This window comes from Electrophorus electricus, chromosome 15 (genome assembly GCF_013358815.1).
Source record: "Electrophorus electricus isolate fEleEle1 chromosome 15, fEleEle1.pri, whole genome shotgun sequence".
Classification (NCBI taxonomy): Eukaryota; Metazoa; Chordata; class Actinopteri; order Gymnotiformes; family Gymnotidae; genus Electrophorus; species Electrophorus electricus.
In genome coordinates, this window is record NC_049549.1 from 10,523,055 (window position 1) to 10,540,706 (window position 17,652).

At 41.1% G+C, this 17,652-nt stretch overlaps 1 protein-coding gene across 3 annotated transcripts in view; it reads left to right on the forward strand.

The window, feature by feature from the left end:
• slc8a2b (solute carrier family 8 member 2b) overlaps positions 1-17,652 on the forward strand; it is an 80,112-nt gene that overhangs the window by 39,186 nt on the left and 23,274 nt on the right. The window contains exon 2 of one of the 3 annotated variants that reach the window (XM_035534139.1): positions 3,359-3,404. The exons of the other annotated variants lie outside the window; for them this stretch is intronic. The gene's annotated coding sequence lies outside the window, so the exon portion shown is untranslated. The remainder of the gene's footprint in view (positions 1-3,358; positions 3,405-17,652) is intronic. 3 annotated transcript variants of the gene reach the window in all.

A 17,652-nucleotide genomic window follows, 5' to 3' on the forward strand; every position in this document is an offset into this window, starting at 1 on the left:
TTTCCTTTCCTTGAAGAAACCAGGGATATGGGGTTAGGGGGCCTGGTGGCTGTCAGCACTAGAGGAAATCTACTGCTCATTAGTTAGGGGATTTACGGCCGTGGTCCCTGTGGTGCCGGCAGAGCTGAGGTGAGGAGAAAGTCATTGTCACTAAGCAGTGTGGAGCTTCTTATTGATATCCCTGCAGAGAGAGAGAGAGAGAGAGAGAGAGAGAGAGAGAGAGAGAGAGAGAGAGAGAGAGAGAGAGAGAGAGAGAGAGAGAGAGAGAGAGAGAGAGAGAGAGAGAGAGAGAGAGAGAGAGAGAGAGAGAGAGAGAGAGAGAGAGAGAGAGAGAGAGAGAGAGAGAGAGAGAGAGAGATGTACATTGGTGAAAGACCTTAGCATCAAGAGGAAACAGCCACACAAGCGGCGTTAGTTGCAGGTAAAGTGGCAGGTGTCAAGGTGGTTATGGTCTCCTGGTACCTCATAGTGTCTGCCTTTTTTGCAGCACTTAAGCTTGTAGAATGGAACTCGCTTTTATACTGCTAAAGTTTTACACACACACACACAAGAACTCATTTCTTACGCTGCTAAAAAGCGAGTCAGAGTTTTGGATATGTGCTCAACATGCGCACACACACGCACACATATACACACATGCACACACATCTATGTTCAGCTCCAACTATGTCATCATTTCCCCCCATATAATAATTAGAAATCCATACCAAAATTAATGGACATATTGGGCAAAAAATAGGTATGTTAATATGGACTTTCTTAAAATGATTAAGACAGATTAACGTAATAGCAGAAGCTAAAGGCAGAGGAGACTGGGGACATGGGGTGGTGTTCCAATTACGCTGAACCATCCAGTCATGGAAAGCAAAAGTCAGTCAGTCAGTCAGTAAATGATCTCAGTGAAAAAAAACACAGAAAGAGCAGCGTGAAACTGGACAGGGAACTGTGGATTGGAAACTGTGGGGGAGAAAGCAGAGGTAAGAGGAGAATTTGAAGTTTCTGTCTATCTGAAACTGCCAGGTTTGGGTATGCCATAAAAGTGACTGGCATTTAGGATGGCACTCAGTAGATATAAATAACTGAATTGGTGACTTCTACTATACACACCTGTACATGAATGTCAATAAACTGAATTGAATAGAATTGAAATTGAATTCCGTGGAGCATAACATCATGGCCGACTTTATTTCACAGCTTGCTTCTCTGCTCCTCTGGCTGCTAATTAAAATGCCTGGCATTCTTCCTCATTGCACAGAAGGCAATGAGGAAGAAAAACGATGTTCGTATATTAACCACCATTTTCTTATATTGAGAATAACACTGTCAGGAGTGGCATTGTAGAGATGTTTATGACAATGAGGTGAATCTCAGGCTTAATAGTGTAAGGATGTAATAGTACTCCTAATGCACTAGTGTAAGCTGGTACTAGTGTTTCTAATGTATTAGTGTAAGGATGTACTATTGTAAGGATATAATAGTGTTCCTAATGTACTAGTGGAAAGATGTGCTAGTGTCCCTAATGTACTAGTGTAAGGATGTACTAGTATTCCTAAGGCACTAGTGTAAGGATGTACTAGTATTCCTAAGGCACTAGTGTAAGGATGCACTAGTCCTCCTAAGGCACTAGTGTAAGGATGCACTAGTCCTCCTAATGCACTAATGTAAGGATGTACTAAGTTTCCTAAGGCAAAAGTGTAAGGATGTAGTAGTGTTCCTAATGAACAAGTATAAGGATGTTCTAGTGTAAGGATTTACTAGTGTTCCTAATGCACCAGTGTAAGGATGTACTAGTGTTCCTAATGTACCAGTGTAAGGATGTACTAGTGTTCTTAATGTACTTTTGTAAGGATGCACTAGTTCTCCTAATGCACTAATGTAAGGTAATGTAATGTACTAGTGTTCCTAAGGCACTAGTTTAAGGATGTAATAGTGTAAGGATGAACTAGTTTTGCTAATGCACTAGTGTAAGGCTGTGCTAGTGCTCCTAATGCACTAATGTAAGGATGTACTAGAATTCCTAAGGCATTAGTGTAAGAATGTACTAGTTTTATTAATGCACTAGTGTAAGAATGTACTAGTTTTATTAATGCACTAGTGTAAGGATGTACTAGTGTTACTAATGCACTAGTGTAAGGATGTACTAGTGTTACTAATGCACTAGTGTAAGGATGTACTAGTGTTACTAATGCACTAGTGTAAGGATGTACTAGTGTTCATAGTGTACTAGTACAAGGATTTATTCGATTGGGACAACAAAGCACTATTGTCAGCAACTCTGGACAAGAGCATCTGGTAAATGCTATAAATGTAAATGTAATTGCATGCTTGTAAAAGTGTGTGTGTGTGTGTGTGTGTGTGTGTGTGTGTGTGCCAGAGTCTTTTGCTGAGTACACATTTTACCTAATCCCTTGTATCGCAGAGCACAGAAGTGATTGATTGGAAGCTGTTATTGTTGGCATTTAGTTGTGTATCAGTAATGATACTGAGTGCTTAAGATTTAGTATTTATGATCTTATGTCATGAATAGGATGTATAAAGGAGGTTACACACTGTGAAGGCTCATCCTCCAAAAGTCCTTGCCTCTTAATTTGAAGTGAAAAATCCATAATAGGTCTTGATCTGTATTGATTGATTACCAAAATGTCATTTTTTCGAGGAAACTGTGGCAGTAAAACTGTAGTATAAATGTAAATAAATTATTTATGGAAAGTGGTATTATTAGTTTTTGATATTAAGCTAAAGTATTTTCAAAATGAAAGCACCGCTAACAATGTCATGTTGTTGCCCATAGACCATTGTTAAAATCATAATTTATTTATTTTACATTATATTTTATTTTGCATTCTGTTCACATCAGATTCTGTTTGAATAAATATCCATATGTTTAGCTTAGTGTTTATTTAATATTAGTCTTTACCCTCAGTGATCTGACTCTTGTGTTATCTTTGGCGGAGCTTAGTCAGCTTTACATAAGTGCAAAATGCCCAATAAACCTACATTAATCACTACTTGATAAGGAAATTCACATAAATTCATATTAACAGCCTCTTGCTGCCTTCCCTAACCTTGAGGTTTCAAAGTAATTGGCTGTATTTTCCTGAACATGAGGGTTTCCCTTAACTACGTCAAAAAAAATCCATGTGAAGCCCACACCTACTCCAATTTCAAAACCTGAGATCCACTCAAGTTCAAATTCAATGCATTAATTACCTTTATAGCGTGACCCTGAGCTTTAAAGAGCTTGGATTCTTAAAGAATTGCAGTAGAGATTGTAGGTACTTCTGAGCTCTGTTGCTCATTGTCGTCATTGCTCTGCTGTCTCTTGACCCGTCCGTAAATATTTGTGTCACCCACACAGGTCCAGAACATGCCAAGCAGAGGCAGAAATATCAATCATTTATCAGGTCAGGAGAAAATGTCCTTCCTCTTTGTGCAATGGTATTTCTTTCCCCCAGGCTCTCTTATGAAAGTGTTCTTCCACATTACCTCTTTTTAAAGGTTTATACCCTGACCTGAATTCAGTTTTGCCCAAAGTATCTTTTCAAAATATGCATTGGCAAACCAGCATTCTCCCTACACCATTCACCTTCACATGAATTCAACGCTTCTAGGATGACTAGGATGATTAAGTTATTTGTTATTCACTACAGCTCATGTGTTTGGATTCAAGACGGATTGAATAACATCCCTTATGTATTCAGGCAGTGTGATAGAGCAGAGTGGGTTATCCCCTATGCATCACCCCAGGCAATTAACAAGGCAAAACACTGGCACCAAGACTTAATATAGAAGAATTTCATCACAATTATTAATCGCTGAGGCTTTCTCACTCCATTTAAGGGCTAGAGTGGTTCACTGCACTTGTGGTTTCCCAGGTGACGGGATTAGCTGATGTGTGTCAGCGGTTCCGTGGTATCCGTGGCTAAAGGGAGATGTTTTCTGCACACCTCGCAACCGATCAGCTGTGTAGAATGATGCAGTTATTGTTTTGAACCTGCACTTCAGCACAGAGGATTTGAAATTAAACAATGATTGAAAGGTTAAAGTGAACAATGTCAACTTTTATTCAGTGGTATTTAACTCTATTTTAGGTGACATAACAGGTGGCATCTGACTTATGTTTTGGCAAGCTGCATGTGTCTGTTTCATTAGTTTGTGCACATTCTAGATATGGCACTTGCAACGTGGCAGTGTGTTGCTGTCTGTCAACAGCAGGAACAAAGTGTCACTGCTGCTTAAGCAGAGCATTCTGAGGCTGAGACGGAGTAAATCAATCAGAGATATAATGTTATGTGTTTCAAATCCATCTATACAATATTAGGGGGCAGGAACGCAATGGTGAGTATAGCAATACCAAGTGACCCGATGGACCACCAAAGAATACTTTTAATCACTTCAACACTCTAACCACAGATTTATCAAAGACATCTATAAGAATGTGGCAGCATTTGTCATAGGATGCAAGTCCCATTATTGTACATTATAAATGAGTAGAATTCGAAGACAGAAGTCTTATAGACTGGTGACGAAGAACAGCGTGCAGGGGTTCCGCTCCTGAGTCAAGATGAACCGTCTCACTTGTGAGCCATGGTGGCATGGTCATGTAGGCGTGCCAGTGCACTTCACCTTGCAACAGGACAATGAACCGAAACATGGCAATAAATCAGCATCCGGGGTTGTTCGAGGCCGAAAAGGGGAATGTTCCAGACAAGTAATTTCCTTGAATGCCACTGAGCATTTACCAAAGACAAGACTGAAGACAAAAAGTCCATAAATAAAGAAGAATGGAAATTGAAATGTCAGGCAGCCATTGATCACAAAGGCTTTCTAACAAATAATAAAAGCGACAATTTTATGTAGGCTTGTTCATGTGTTATCTGATGCCCTGAAATAGGTGGACCATGCATAAAAAGGAAGTGTTTCCTATATGCTTCATACAATTCCTAAATACATTTTAATTAAAGCTGACAATGCACTCCTGTGTCATTGCAAATCCAATATACAGAGCCACAGCAAAATTGTTTGTCCGTGTGTATGTATGTGTGTGTGTGTGTGTGTGTGTGTGTGTTAATGTGTGTGTAAGGGGGTGTTTGTTTGTCGTCTAAAGGCTTTGATTCAGGTCAGGTTATCCAGCTGCACTGCATGTTGGGAGGTGATTGAAGCATCTTTGTTAATGGCTTCCTGTAGATGTAGAGCCAAGTGTGAATGAATGGATGAAGTCTGAGGTCTTTAGGGGGTTCGTCTGTCTGCGTGTAAGAGGCAATTGTAAGAAAATTGCTCCAAAAGTCACTTACCTTTTCTACCAGTATTAAGGCAACTTTACTGTCTCTTTACCTGAAAGGGAACCAGAGGTTTACTTGCAAATTTAATGAGGAAAGGGATGAGGAGAGACAAACAAAAACAACTGAGGGAGAGAGAGTGGAAGTCAGAGAGTGAAAGGAGGAAAGGTGGCATAGTGCCATCAGTAAAGGAGAGAGGGAGAGAGAGAGAGAGAGAGAGAGAGCGAGAGCGAGAGAGAGAGAGAGTTCCTGCAGTCTCACAAGATATAGGCAAATCCATGATTTCATAGGACAGCCCCAGCCAACATATCCCAGCCAAAACAGTAGGCAACCCAGGGCTCTGAATCCTTAGTGCCTTTTTGAATCTGTGAATCCTTGCTCACCATTGTTAAGTGAAATAACCACAATTAAGTAATGAGTAAAGGATCTGCATGAAGGATGTGAATGATTGATTGATTTAGAAACCAATTATTCAACCACTGATTCCCAACCAATTAGCTAAGTAGCAGTTGTATTTGAACAGCGCAGCAGAAATATGTCACTCAAGGCCCTTAACCCTCCATTGCTCAAGTTTCACCTTAATGCTGTAAATGTAAATGTTTAGCAAATTTGTAGGGTGGACACTGGGATTCACCAGGAGAGACAGAAGACCAGGTAGTGTCCTGGAGCAAGACCCGAGGGGGCCTAAGTGACAGATGGCAAACTAAAAAAGAGAGAGATGGGGGCAGATGCACGTGTCCTCCCTGATTACTCTGTGTTCCCTGCCACCCATGTGCATGTCATAGCACAGCAAAGAGCAGCCATATGGCAGATGAAAGCGTAGCCCAGCATCCCGCTGGCTTTTTACCGTTTGTAAACGTCCATCCTGAGCTGGGCATAATGAACTCAGTTGCTGGGTTAGGTGGCTACGTGCTCACGTCATAACACTACTTTCGTTCTGTACTGTTCAGCCAAAAGATTGAGGACAAGGTGTGCCCCATCGTAGAAAGCTGAATTTCCCGAAATACAGTGTTCACTCTCCAAGTCCATACAGCAAAAACAACCGGTTTTGAAATCACTGTTTTCCTTATGTCATGAGACACATTTACATATCTCTGCCTGTTCAGCCCACAGCAGTTTAGCCCCGCCTACTTACATTGCAGTTCTCTTCTATTTCCGCTCCGAGTGCACATTCCAGGGCAGCCAATCAGAACAGAGCTCATTTATCATACATCAGGTAGGCAGCACCAGGCAGTAACATTCTAAGGGACAAAGAGGTTGAAAAGCACCATGTAAAAATGAAACACTTTTTAGAACATAAAGCCATTGTAAGTGGACATCAAGGAAAATGATAAAACACAATCAAGTTATAGGATGTGGCCCCTTTAAATACAGTAGATTTGCCGTTATTTGTTAAGGTGTTCTCACAGTTTTGTACAACTATCTGTTGACACCAACAGTCTGGTGCACAGATTGTGTCTATAACTGCCTAGCTTTTGATCGCCTGAGCCAGACTGTCTATGGGGGTCTCTGGATGATGGGATCACGTTCTGATCACAGTGCATGCTGTGTGTGTTCACATCTTGCAGTAGCATGGCTTCTCTCATTCTAGGTAATATTTTAAAGGACTATTCTAGCACAAAACAGTTTTCCATCATCCAGACATATGCCATCATCCAGACATATTAAGTCAGATGCTTAATTTTAAAGTGACAGATGGTGCAAAAATGATCTCAACTAGTCATCCTTGGAGCCAATTTTAAAGATGTTGTCTAACAATAATAAAAAATGACTCGCTTGTATGATCTGCTTTTTTTTTTTTTTCATGAGAAATACTGAAAAGGAAACCCCATACCATGCAGGCACAAGCTTACTCATGCATATCTATTATGCTGAAATAGCACTGAAAATGCTGCTCAGAGCCAAAACCCCATTCAGTACCTTGTACTGCCTTGTTTTCCGTTCACAATACTATATGGTAATACATTACATTAACAGGTAAATTAAAGGGAATCTTTTTATGGATTTTCCCTTTATTCCCCTTTTATAGCTATTTGGTCTGCAAAGTTAAAAAAAACCCAGAGTACATGGTACAGTGAGTAGCTCTCCACCCACCCCACCCAGCCCCTCAATTTTCTCAGTTGCCTGAAACACTTTGATGGAATTTCAGCCATTTTCTTTGCTACAAGATGACATAATCTTGTAACATTTTATCTATTGCCCGCCTACCAGCAAGCTTTGCACGCCGTCACACAACGCTTAGCAAGTCCTAGAGGCCGGGAAAACTTTGTTCAGGTTTGTAGCCATGTCAAAAAGACTCTGTTTTATGCGTAGTGAGTGGAAATCTCCTTTGTATGCTCTGCCACAAACCACAATGAACCACAAAAGTCAGTGGTAGACATTCACAGTGTCATCACTGTTCATTCCACTATTACAATTATTTTTTCTCTGTGCCCAACACTTCACGGTGGACATGAACAGTTCAGTGCTGGATCTTCACATCTCTTTCTCCTGAAGGGCATGACAGTTCCAATTTTTTGTGGCCCAATGCAAGATTCAGGTTCACAACCTATAAGTATGCATTATTATTTGTGGATTTTTGATGTTTAAAACCAACAAGGTTGCTATTGTGAGTGTTCAAGTGTGGAGCTGTGATCTGTAGCTATGCCGTAGTCCAAGTGCCCAGCTTTAGGCTTCTTAGCTAATGATGGCAACTAATCTTAATGTGTTGTAATAGTTTTGCTAATCAGCTGCAGGCCCACTTTTACCTAAAGTTGTGTGGAAATATGGAAATGTTTTTTCAATCATTAGATATTGAGCAGTGTTCAAGTGTAAAGTTGGGTTTATGATTACAAGCTGTCATGTCGCAGTCCACTGGAGGCTTCTGTTAACCAGCTAGCTAAGTTTCTTTTTTTTACACATATGCCGAGTTCTGCTTCAGAAGCACTTTGCCTGTACGGCTGACTAACCTTTTAAATATGAAATTCTAAAATAACTGAAATAGCATATATTGTTATGCTCGCAGAGCCGATGAAGGACTCCTGTCCAAAATGTCTGCAGAGCCCCGGTTAGCATATTTGCATAAAAACAAACCATCTAATTATAGAGATAAACTATCTAGTTATAGAGTTAACAAGGTACACATCTTTTGTCTTCCTTTTTCCTTTTTTTATAGTAACGTTTTAATAAACATAATGAAGTCGTGAATTTCATTCATAACGGTTAAATAAGAGACCAGTATTTGCAGAAGTGCAAAACACTCCTAACCTCAAAGACATTCAGCAGTCCATAGTTCAGTGCGCTGTTGTAAACAGCTCCCAGGGTTAATGGAGGGGAGGTAAATGAATTGAGAGCTTAGGCAAACCCCAAGGCTGGAGTTAAATTAAGATAAGCTAACATCTGTTGAGGTCTGCGCAAAGGCTTGTGGCTGTTTGCACTTCTTGTGCTCTAAATGAAGGGGGGCAGGAGGTATAATTGAAGAAGATTCACTCTGCTGTCAGGATATTGGGTGAGCTGTTTTACAATGTAGTGATGGCAGACTTTCCACTATCTCTTGTGTCCACATATACGCGTTTTCAAAATGAACAGGTGTGCATTGCGTAGGCCTGAAGTTGAGAGAGCCATTTTGTGGGGTGATGATTCTCAGCTACAGTCACAAATGAAGTGGTGTTGCTGAGAATTGTGGGAGCGCAAGTTCACTCAGTGGGGGCGGTATTGTGAGAGAGTCTGTGTTTGTTGTGGCTTTCTCCACACTGCAGAACAAAAAGCTGCCACCCCAAAGGTGGCACAGTAAAAGGCATGAGACAGCAAGGTACTGCTGGTGTGCACTTATTACGGATCACTGACCTCCCTTCACTGATGCCACTATGGAGGTTCCACTTAAACCAAATACAGCATATGCTGTTTCCCCACATGGGTTTCCACTGCGACACCCAATGTGTATGTGGGGGTGTGTAAGTGAGAGGCGAGAGAATAGCCACAAATGAGTTTTGTTTATGAAGTTGGACAGCCTACATGTCCTAACTCTCTCATTAGCGTTCACAATAAAACCAGGAACACAGGAGTGCCCAGTCTCCTGGGGTGGCTGACAAGGCATCAAAGTTCTTTATTGTATCACAAACCCTGACTCACCGATGCGATAACATCAGCCACGAGAAATTATAAAGCAAATTGGAACAAGAATTTGCAAGCATGGACTGCTTTTGGAAGGGCCAAACCACCACTAAATGCAAAACGACGCACACACCCTCACACAAACACAGAGTGATTCCACTCAATCTTACCAATCACATCATCATGAACTGCAGATATCAGTCTGAAAGTACTGCTACTTAGCTGCTTTCTCACCTTCCTATCCTTTATCGCATACTCTCTCCTTCCTCATTATGGAAGCTGATGTCCATGTTCTACTCCCCACAAACTGCATCAGACTGCCTGAGACCAGGTGCTGTTGCTGCACCAAGATAGTACAGTGCAATTTGCTTCTCCCATTATTGGCCCAGTCTCCCCCACCCCTAAAATAGCACACCACAACCTGGCCTAACGAAACAGGCCGGTTACAGTTACGTCCGAGGTAAGGAATCCGTCTGATCCTCTGATCCTCTCACATTATACATCACTGCTCCTAACCTTCCAGTTATAGAGCTAATTTAACAGTCTCGAAAAACTGTTAAACAATGTCAACTGAACGCAGACCCGCCCATCTGCAAATGGATCTACAACATTTTGGACAATTGGAGCGCAGTATGTCAGGATGAGCATTTGCCTCCCAAATCAGCTGACCACTGGTACCAACGGGCTGCATATCTCTGTCTGCTCTAGTCTATACCATTGAGTGCATCAGTCATATAGTAGTCCTTCCCTCAAAATTCTAATGCTGTAGATAACGCAGCCATCATGGACCTGATCTCTGGAAATGATGAGTAGGTACAGAAAGCGGAGCAGAGCACCTCTCGGCTGTATCGAGAAGGAACAGAGTGGAACCTGAGGCTCAAAAAAATCTCCTGGCGTTCCTCTTCCGCTGGAAGACAGTGAATACATTGTCACCATATTTGAGCCCATCACACTTCTTAGGAACATGTCCAGCTCCCTCAGCTGAGATGGAAATATCACAACTGTCACCAAGGTTACAGCACCCTGAATGTACTTTCACATCTCGCATCCAAGTACAGTTTTTATAGGACCTCCATTAAGAAGATCGTCATCTGTTATTAACTGGTTTGGCTTGACTGCTGCCCAGCCAACAGTTTGCATACCACCAGTCCCGTCTACACAATACTCATAGTGTGTCCATGTCACTACTGCTTATTGTAAATTGTGTTGATTTTGCTCTGTATGGCATTTTAGATTGTGTTTCTCTACATTGTACGATTCATCAATTTCCCCGCAATATGTTCTCCATTAAACTTAACATATGTTGTTGAAATTGTATGTTGTTTGTGCAAAATCCCCAATGTGTGCCTGGTACCGAAGTTAATTCCCTTCCCATTGGTGTGGTTTTCTGCGTCTTGTTGTACTGTGCCAAGACAAATTTAATGTACAAGTCAGAGGAACTGGCCAGTAAACACGATTCGCTTTTTAAACTGATTGACTTTCAAATAGGCTCATAAGGAACAGAGTGGAGAGGCCAGCAACTGCGATGCACAGCATGGAGGAAACACTGAAGAAGGAAGTGTGTGGGTGTGTGTGTGCATATTTTGTTTTCCTACTTCGTACAAATTAGGCTTATTTGAGCAGTGGGCACTGTAAATGTTCCTTCACAAAGAGTATAAAATCCACAATCAATATCATGACGGAGACATTGCTGTATAGACAGATTCACCCTACCACACACTCTGATTTATTACCAACTTTCCACACACAAACACACATATAATACAGTATACCTAAAGTCATTTAATAGTATCGGCACTGCATCAGTGAAATATGACACAGATGGTACACAGTAATACCTTAATGCAACTCAGTTTTCTTCGGGATCTATGTTGCCAAACTGCCTGCTGTTATGTGTAGTGCTCTATTATTATAAAACACTCTTGATATTTACAAACTGGACTGTTAATATTATTATATTCTACTGGCAGTTTTCCTAAATTTCCAACGCATGTTTCTTTTTGTCTTCAACGTACAAATGCTTCATGAAATTAATCAGAAAATGAGATATTCTCTGTAATCCCCTGGCTGACACAGAGTGCACTGTGCTCAAACAGCTGACTTATTTCTACAACACTTACCGCTCCTTTAATTGTGTCCAGTGCTTTGTTTTGGTGCTTATTTCCTTATTTTACCCTAAAACAGTTCATGACAACTCCCACACTGCTCCCTGTGGGCCGGAATCCGTGCGATGTGTGACCGACACCCAGAACAGCCGACAACATTTGATGTTACAAATGGCTAGCAAGAGGTGCCAGGTCAGCAGCTGAATGGGATTGTGTGGGCTGTAGATAAGATATAGTGCAATGGCACTCATCCTATTGGGGAGTGTGGCTTTTTTCTGACTCGAGGTAAACCCCACCATTTTAATAAAGTGTAGTTTCAGGGTGCCAGCATCTCAACCATGTCATTACATTACGCGTGACATCTGTGCATGCGTGTGTGTGTTTATTTCCTGATTAAGCAAGGTGAAGCATAAACTTTTTTTTTTTTTTTTTTTTTTTTTGCATCAGCGATTTATAATCCCCTCCTGGCCCCGCCCACACCCCACAGGTTTGTATTTATTAATTTATCTTTTCCATCTGGCCATCTGATAACAACTCCTCTTCCCATGTCACTAGCTGTGTTGCAGCATTTGTACTGGCCTTCTGATGCTGCATTCTTGTGAGAACATTAAGCCGGTTCTCGCTGTGGTACTAAATAGAATGCAAAAAAGTCAGCGCAGTTGAACCTGCTAAAATCAAAGCACACTTTGATGTTATTGTTTTTCCTTTTACAGTGGTGTGACTTAATTTGGCCATACGGTAGCTTATGTACCCAGTTGCTAAATTTAATGTTAACTTTTAACTTTGCACCTGGGGCACCAGCAGTTCAACACATGTAGATACAGCACTTTATTACCTTTGGGGTACGGGTGCACGGTTAAAAGTTTTACCTATAGGACAGTTTGTATTAACCACCCTTCAGCCATTGACTGATGGGCATTTTCAGACCACGGGGCCATTTTTGGATAGCAGAACCAACAATGACAAGGATATGTAGAAGCCTCAGCAATGCCCTGTGGCCAGCTACTAGTTCAGCAAGTATGACCTTAACCGGGCTTCTCATGCCACTACCACGTCAGTGTTAACGGCACGGTGGGAACCACTGCCCCAACATCGCCCACTTAGCAGTGGCCCCGTGGTCAGATGAATTCTGCGTGGCAACAGATGACCTGATTGTGTGGGATAGCTAAGCACAGGTATGTGTACGCAGTTGTTTCTCATCTTCCTCTAGTTCTTTCTCTTCTCCTTTAAAGTAAACAGATTTATTCTGCTTTTCTTTGTAGTTATCAAACTCAGTCCTTTACTGAGGCTGGAAACAAATTTAGCCACCTGTCACTACATAACATAGCCTATTATATAAAATATTTCTATATATATTATATAAATTCTGCATATATAATCTAACTGCTGAAACAGCAGAACTTTAAAAAGTATACCAGTTATACTGGGTGCAAGAAGTACATATTCAGTGCATTAAATGCATATTGAAAATACATATAAAAAACAAGTGAAGGTCTACTGTGGTAGTGTTGGTGTGCACAGCTGTGTGTGTGTGTGTGTGTGTGTGTGTGTGTGTGTGTGTGTGTGTGTGTGTGTGTGTGTGTGTGTGTGTGTGTGTGTGTGTGTGTGTGTGTGTGAGTGAGTGAATGCAGGATGACGTTACTACAGTAACATTACTAAAAGGAAACAGTAAAGCTATATCATCATTTCACTGAGCTCAAAACAACATGGTGCATGTGAGAGAGATCCAGGGAGAGAGGGAAGAAACGTGGAAGAGATACGGTGAGTAACACTAAAGAAGGAAAGAATGGAGAAGAGGAGAGGGAGACGGAAGAGAAAGAGAAAGAAAGAAAGGATAAGGTAGGGAGAGATATGTCAGAGTGTTCTGTGGTCCCTGGGCTGTCTTTGGCATCCTAAATCAGCTCAGGGATACAGTGGGTGAGTGTCTGCATGCAGTTTGTGTGTGTGTGTGTGTGTGTGTGCACGTGTGTGTATGCGTGTGTGTGTGCATGAAGATACCCTTCTTCACATTTGTACTTTCACATACAACAATAGTCAGTAAGGAGAGAATGTCCTCATTAAAATGATGTTTTCCTTATAAAATATTAAAACCTCTATTCATGTAATATTGAATTGATATTTATTGCTGTCTTGCAACATTCTAATGAGACATTGCCGTATGATTTGTGTATGTGAATCATCTACTTATTTTAAGTTTTAGAAAATTTGGATTTATTCAAAACTGCCTTCTACTTAGTTCTTTACTAAAAGCAGATGCTTCTTAAGCAAAGGACTGTGTTCATTACTCACCATAGTGGGGAGCTCCTGTACAGAAGGTTTGGTTTTCTGTATTGACTGCACCTGTATTGAGTCAGCTCAACAAGTAATCAATTCCTCCAGTGATGGTTCTTGTCTTCCAGTTGAGATGAAAACATTCTGCACATGTGTAGTCCACAAAACCAAAGTATTATAAAACCAAGAACAGAGGATTATAAAACCAAGACCAGAGGATTATTAAACCAAGAAGAAAGGCTTATAAAAACCAAGACCAGAGGATTATTAAACCAAGAACAAAGGATTATAAAAACCAAGACCAGAGTATCATAGAGTATTATTAGAGTATTATAAAACCAAGACTAGAGTAATATAAAACCTTGGCTTTGTGGGGTTACACAGTTTTTTGTAGGGATACAGGGTACAGTGTTTTGTAGGGACGCAGGGTACAGTGTTTTGTAGGGACGCAGGGTACAGTGTTTTGTAGGGACGCAGGGTACAGTGTTTTGTAGGCATAGGTAGTGTTTCACTTACATTCCCTCAGCTGGCTTGAATCCTGGTGTTTTACAGAACCTTCATCTTGAGGCACGACCCATCTCATTCATAATTCATCTGGGGTTGGGGTATTTTTGTAGCCTGAAATGTTCTAATCTCCTCCTGTAAAGATTGATGGGTTTTAGGCTCACACAGATGTGCAGGGGGGGCGGTCTATGGATCTATAAGATCGATGTGGTTTCGATGCATGTGTTGGAATAAGTCTGTCACAGTGTAGACTGGTTACAGTCTGCTACCCTCATTCAGCATCAGGCAGGACTGGTTTGAGCTGATCCATCCTGTATTACGTCTGTGAGCTGATCTGACTGTACAGAGCCTGGTCTGGGGCTGGAGAGCACAGAACGCAAGAAATCCTTGGGTGATGTGTCTGTAATTGCACAAGGTGTTTAAAATGCACCCATAAAAAGAATGGCATGATGTTTCTGCTTGAAGCATCAATAGCTGTTCGCACTTTTTGGTTAAAGGGTTTGTATTTTCATAGAATTTTGCAATTTCATAGAGCTTTGGTGAGGATTGCTCACATGGACATGAGAACTGCTGTTATTAGTGGGTGTTGTATGAGAACAGGGAGTCGGAACACAGCAGTCATTTAGAGCCGTAGTTCTGTTTCATCTCCTCATTGATCTTAATATTCACAGTGGGACCTCTTTGCGCCCTCTTCCTGTCCCCCAACATGCTTTCTGTGCCTCGCTCATTCTGATCAAATCTGGGTTTAATATTTGCAAAGAAATCCTACAGTGACGTTACAAACGTGTAAAGTTGCTAGTCTTCCCTTGCTTTCTTTGTACTTCAGAAAATGAAGGGTTATGTAAACGTGGCAATAGCTTCTGCTGACCTCTGTGTTTTTGAGGTCAAGGTCTTTTCCGTGTTCAGGCCCCTAACAGCTTCCTGTGCAGAATGGAATGCTCTGCAGTGAGCTACAAGCTGAGATGGTGACCGCACAGATAATGTTTTGGAAAGAACAGGACATGTGGGTGTGTGTGTGTGTGTGTGGGTGTGTGTTGGTCTGTGGGTGTGTGTGTGGGGGTGGGTGTGTGTGGGTGCGTGGGTGTGTGTGGGTGCGTGCGCGTCTATGCTTGGTTAAGTATTCTTAGAAGCTGGCTGAGTACAGGAGTTGGTAGTGTGCTTTATAGATATCATAGTCCTTCGATGGTCTTATGCGCAGCTGTAGGGTGGTATGACATGTCCGTGTAGTTTGGGAATATCCTTCCTCTCAACTCACTCTGAACACACTAGAGAGAGCAATGGATGGCTCTGCTCCCCAGCCTGTGGTCAGACGTTTACCAGTACAGAAATAAAAACCAAGTGTTTTTTTTTTTTTTTTTTTGTCTGAAGCAATAGATTCTTGTAGAGATTACTGTAGTGGTGCTCAGCATCTGTAAAATATACAGTAACATAATTAGTGATAGAGTTTAGAAAGGGCTCATATCCCACATTTTTCTTTTATTTTTATATTTTTCCTTGATGTCCTCATGACATTTTTGTTTCATTATGATTCCTTATATGGACTGTATGGACTGGGGGAGTGAATGGTGTGTTTTGAAACTGATATAACAATATTTACATATTGCTTCAAAATTCTATATTCCAATAAAGTTGAGGAAATTCCGTGATTGGGCCCTTTAAGGAAAGTGGTTTTGTATTGCACATTGTACATTGTTTTTCAATGTGCGGTGGATGTTTGTAAAAGGCTTTCAGTTGATGAATTTTCAGATGCTTCATACACTTATGTTACAGTCTTATCTTAAATTTACAACCCATTCCAGCATGATGACAGCTGTACAGTTGGTGTCTGTATGAAAAAGTCAATTACAGTGTCCTGTAGCAAATCATAAAGACAGATGTCTTCCGTCCCTGCTGTTTGCCAGCAGTGAAAGGTAATTAGATGAATATCTGCCCTATTTGTTTTATATCTGATGAGCATTTTACACATATCACCATATGACCAACTAGCTAGTACAGTAATTGTCCATGAAACAGTAACCCAGTATAGCTGTCAGATGAAACAAACACCTCACACTGTGCTTGAAGGATTTGTGTAGACTACTGACTCCTGCTTTGTTTTTTGCGTGTTTGTTTTATCATTGCTTCTGTCAACATTAAACTCCATGGTCAGTCTTATGAGAATAGACATGCCCAAACCAAGAAGACATTAACACCAACCAGCTCTGACGTAATCCACTTACTGTGCTATCAGATGTCATTTATGATGATTGAAATGATTTGCTCACAAAAAAAAAAAATAATAATTCCCTTTGGTGCCACATCTCCTGGCAGTGAGCCAGAAATTCCACCCCACCTTGTGTTTGAGAGGTTAAAGATGGTTAAATTTGTGCTGGTGCTTTAGGTTGATGATGAGTCACACTGACTGTTGGTGGAATGTCTCAGATGGCGATTCGTAGAGCCAGGAGGAGGAACCCATGTTCAGCGAAGTGAGAGAGCAAAGCCACAGATGATCTAAATGATGGATGCCATCATCAGTTAGCTAAGAGATAATAACATAAGGATTCAGGCTGGTGCAATTCCCTTCTATAAAGACACAATGAACTCCACCTTGAAGGAATGCATGGATGAAGACCTTCATGTGTTTTACATTTAAAACAATGGATATCACTGTGGACAACGTACAGACTTGCATTATATTACATTTAATATTATATTACATTTAATATTTTTTACTGGGTTCCTCTTGCCATGTCTCCCTGTCTCTGTCTCTGTCTCTGTGTGTGTGTGTGTGTGTGTGTGTGTGTGTGTGTGTGTGTGTGTGTGTGTGTGTGTGTGTGTGTGTTTTTGTCTGTGTGCATGCATGCGTGTGGGTCTGTGGGTGTGCATCCGTGTGTGTGTGTGTGTGTGTGTGTGTGTGTGTGTGTGTGTTTGTCTGCGTGCATGCATGCGTGTGGGTCTGTGGGTGTGCGTCCATGTGTGTGTGTGCTTGCATGCATGTCTGTGTGTGTGTGTGTGTTTACTGGGAGGGCAGAGCAGTGGGAGGGGAATCCATGATTTCCTACATCTCCTTCAGCAGAGCCACATATAGTTTGTTGAAGTGGTCCTTCCATGTCCCTTTGAGCTCGAGTCTATCCCAGAATTCACTGTTGTGTTACTAATACACACAACAGAATTTCACTGAAATATATTGGGTGTCATTTCTTATGCTTTAAGTTTAAATTTCAGTTATAGAAAAAAAATAATTTTAACACTTTTAGGTGTTGTGTAGTAACATGTTTTTTCAAAGATTTAAATAATTTGAATTGGTGAAGTGAATCATTCACCAGTACGAGTGAGTGCATTTACAGCCACAACAGTAACATAATTACTTAAATTCTATGGCAAGAATGACTGAAACTTCATTAAATCTGAATACTTGCACT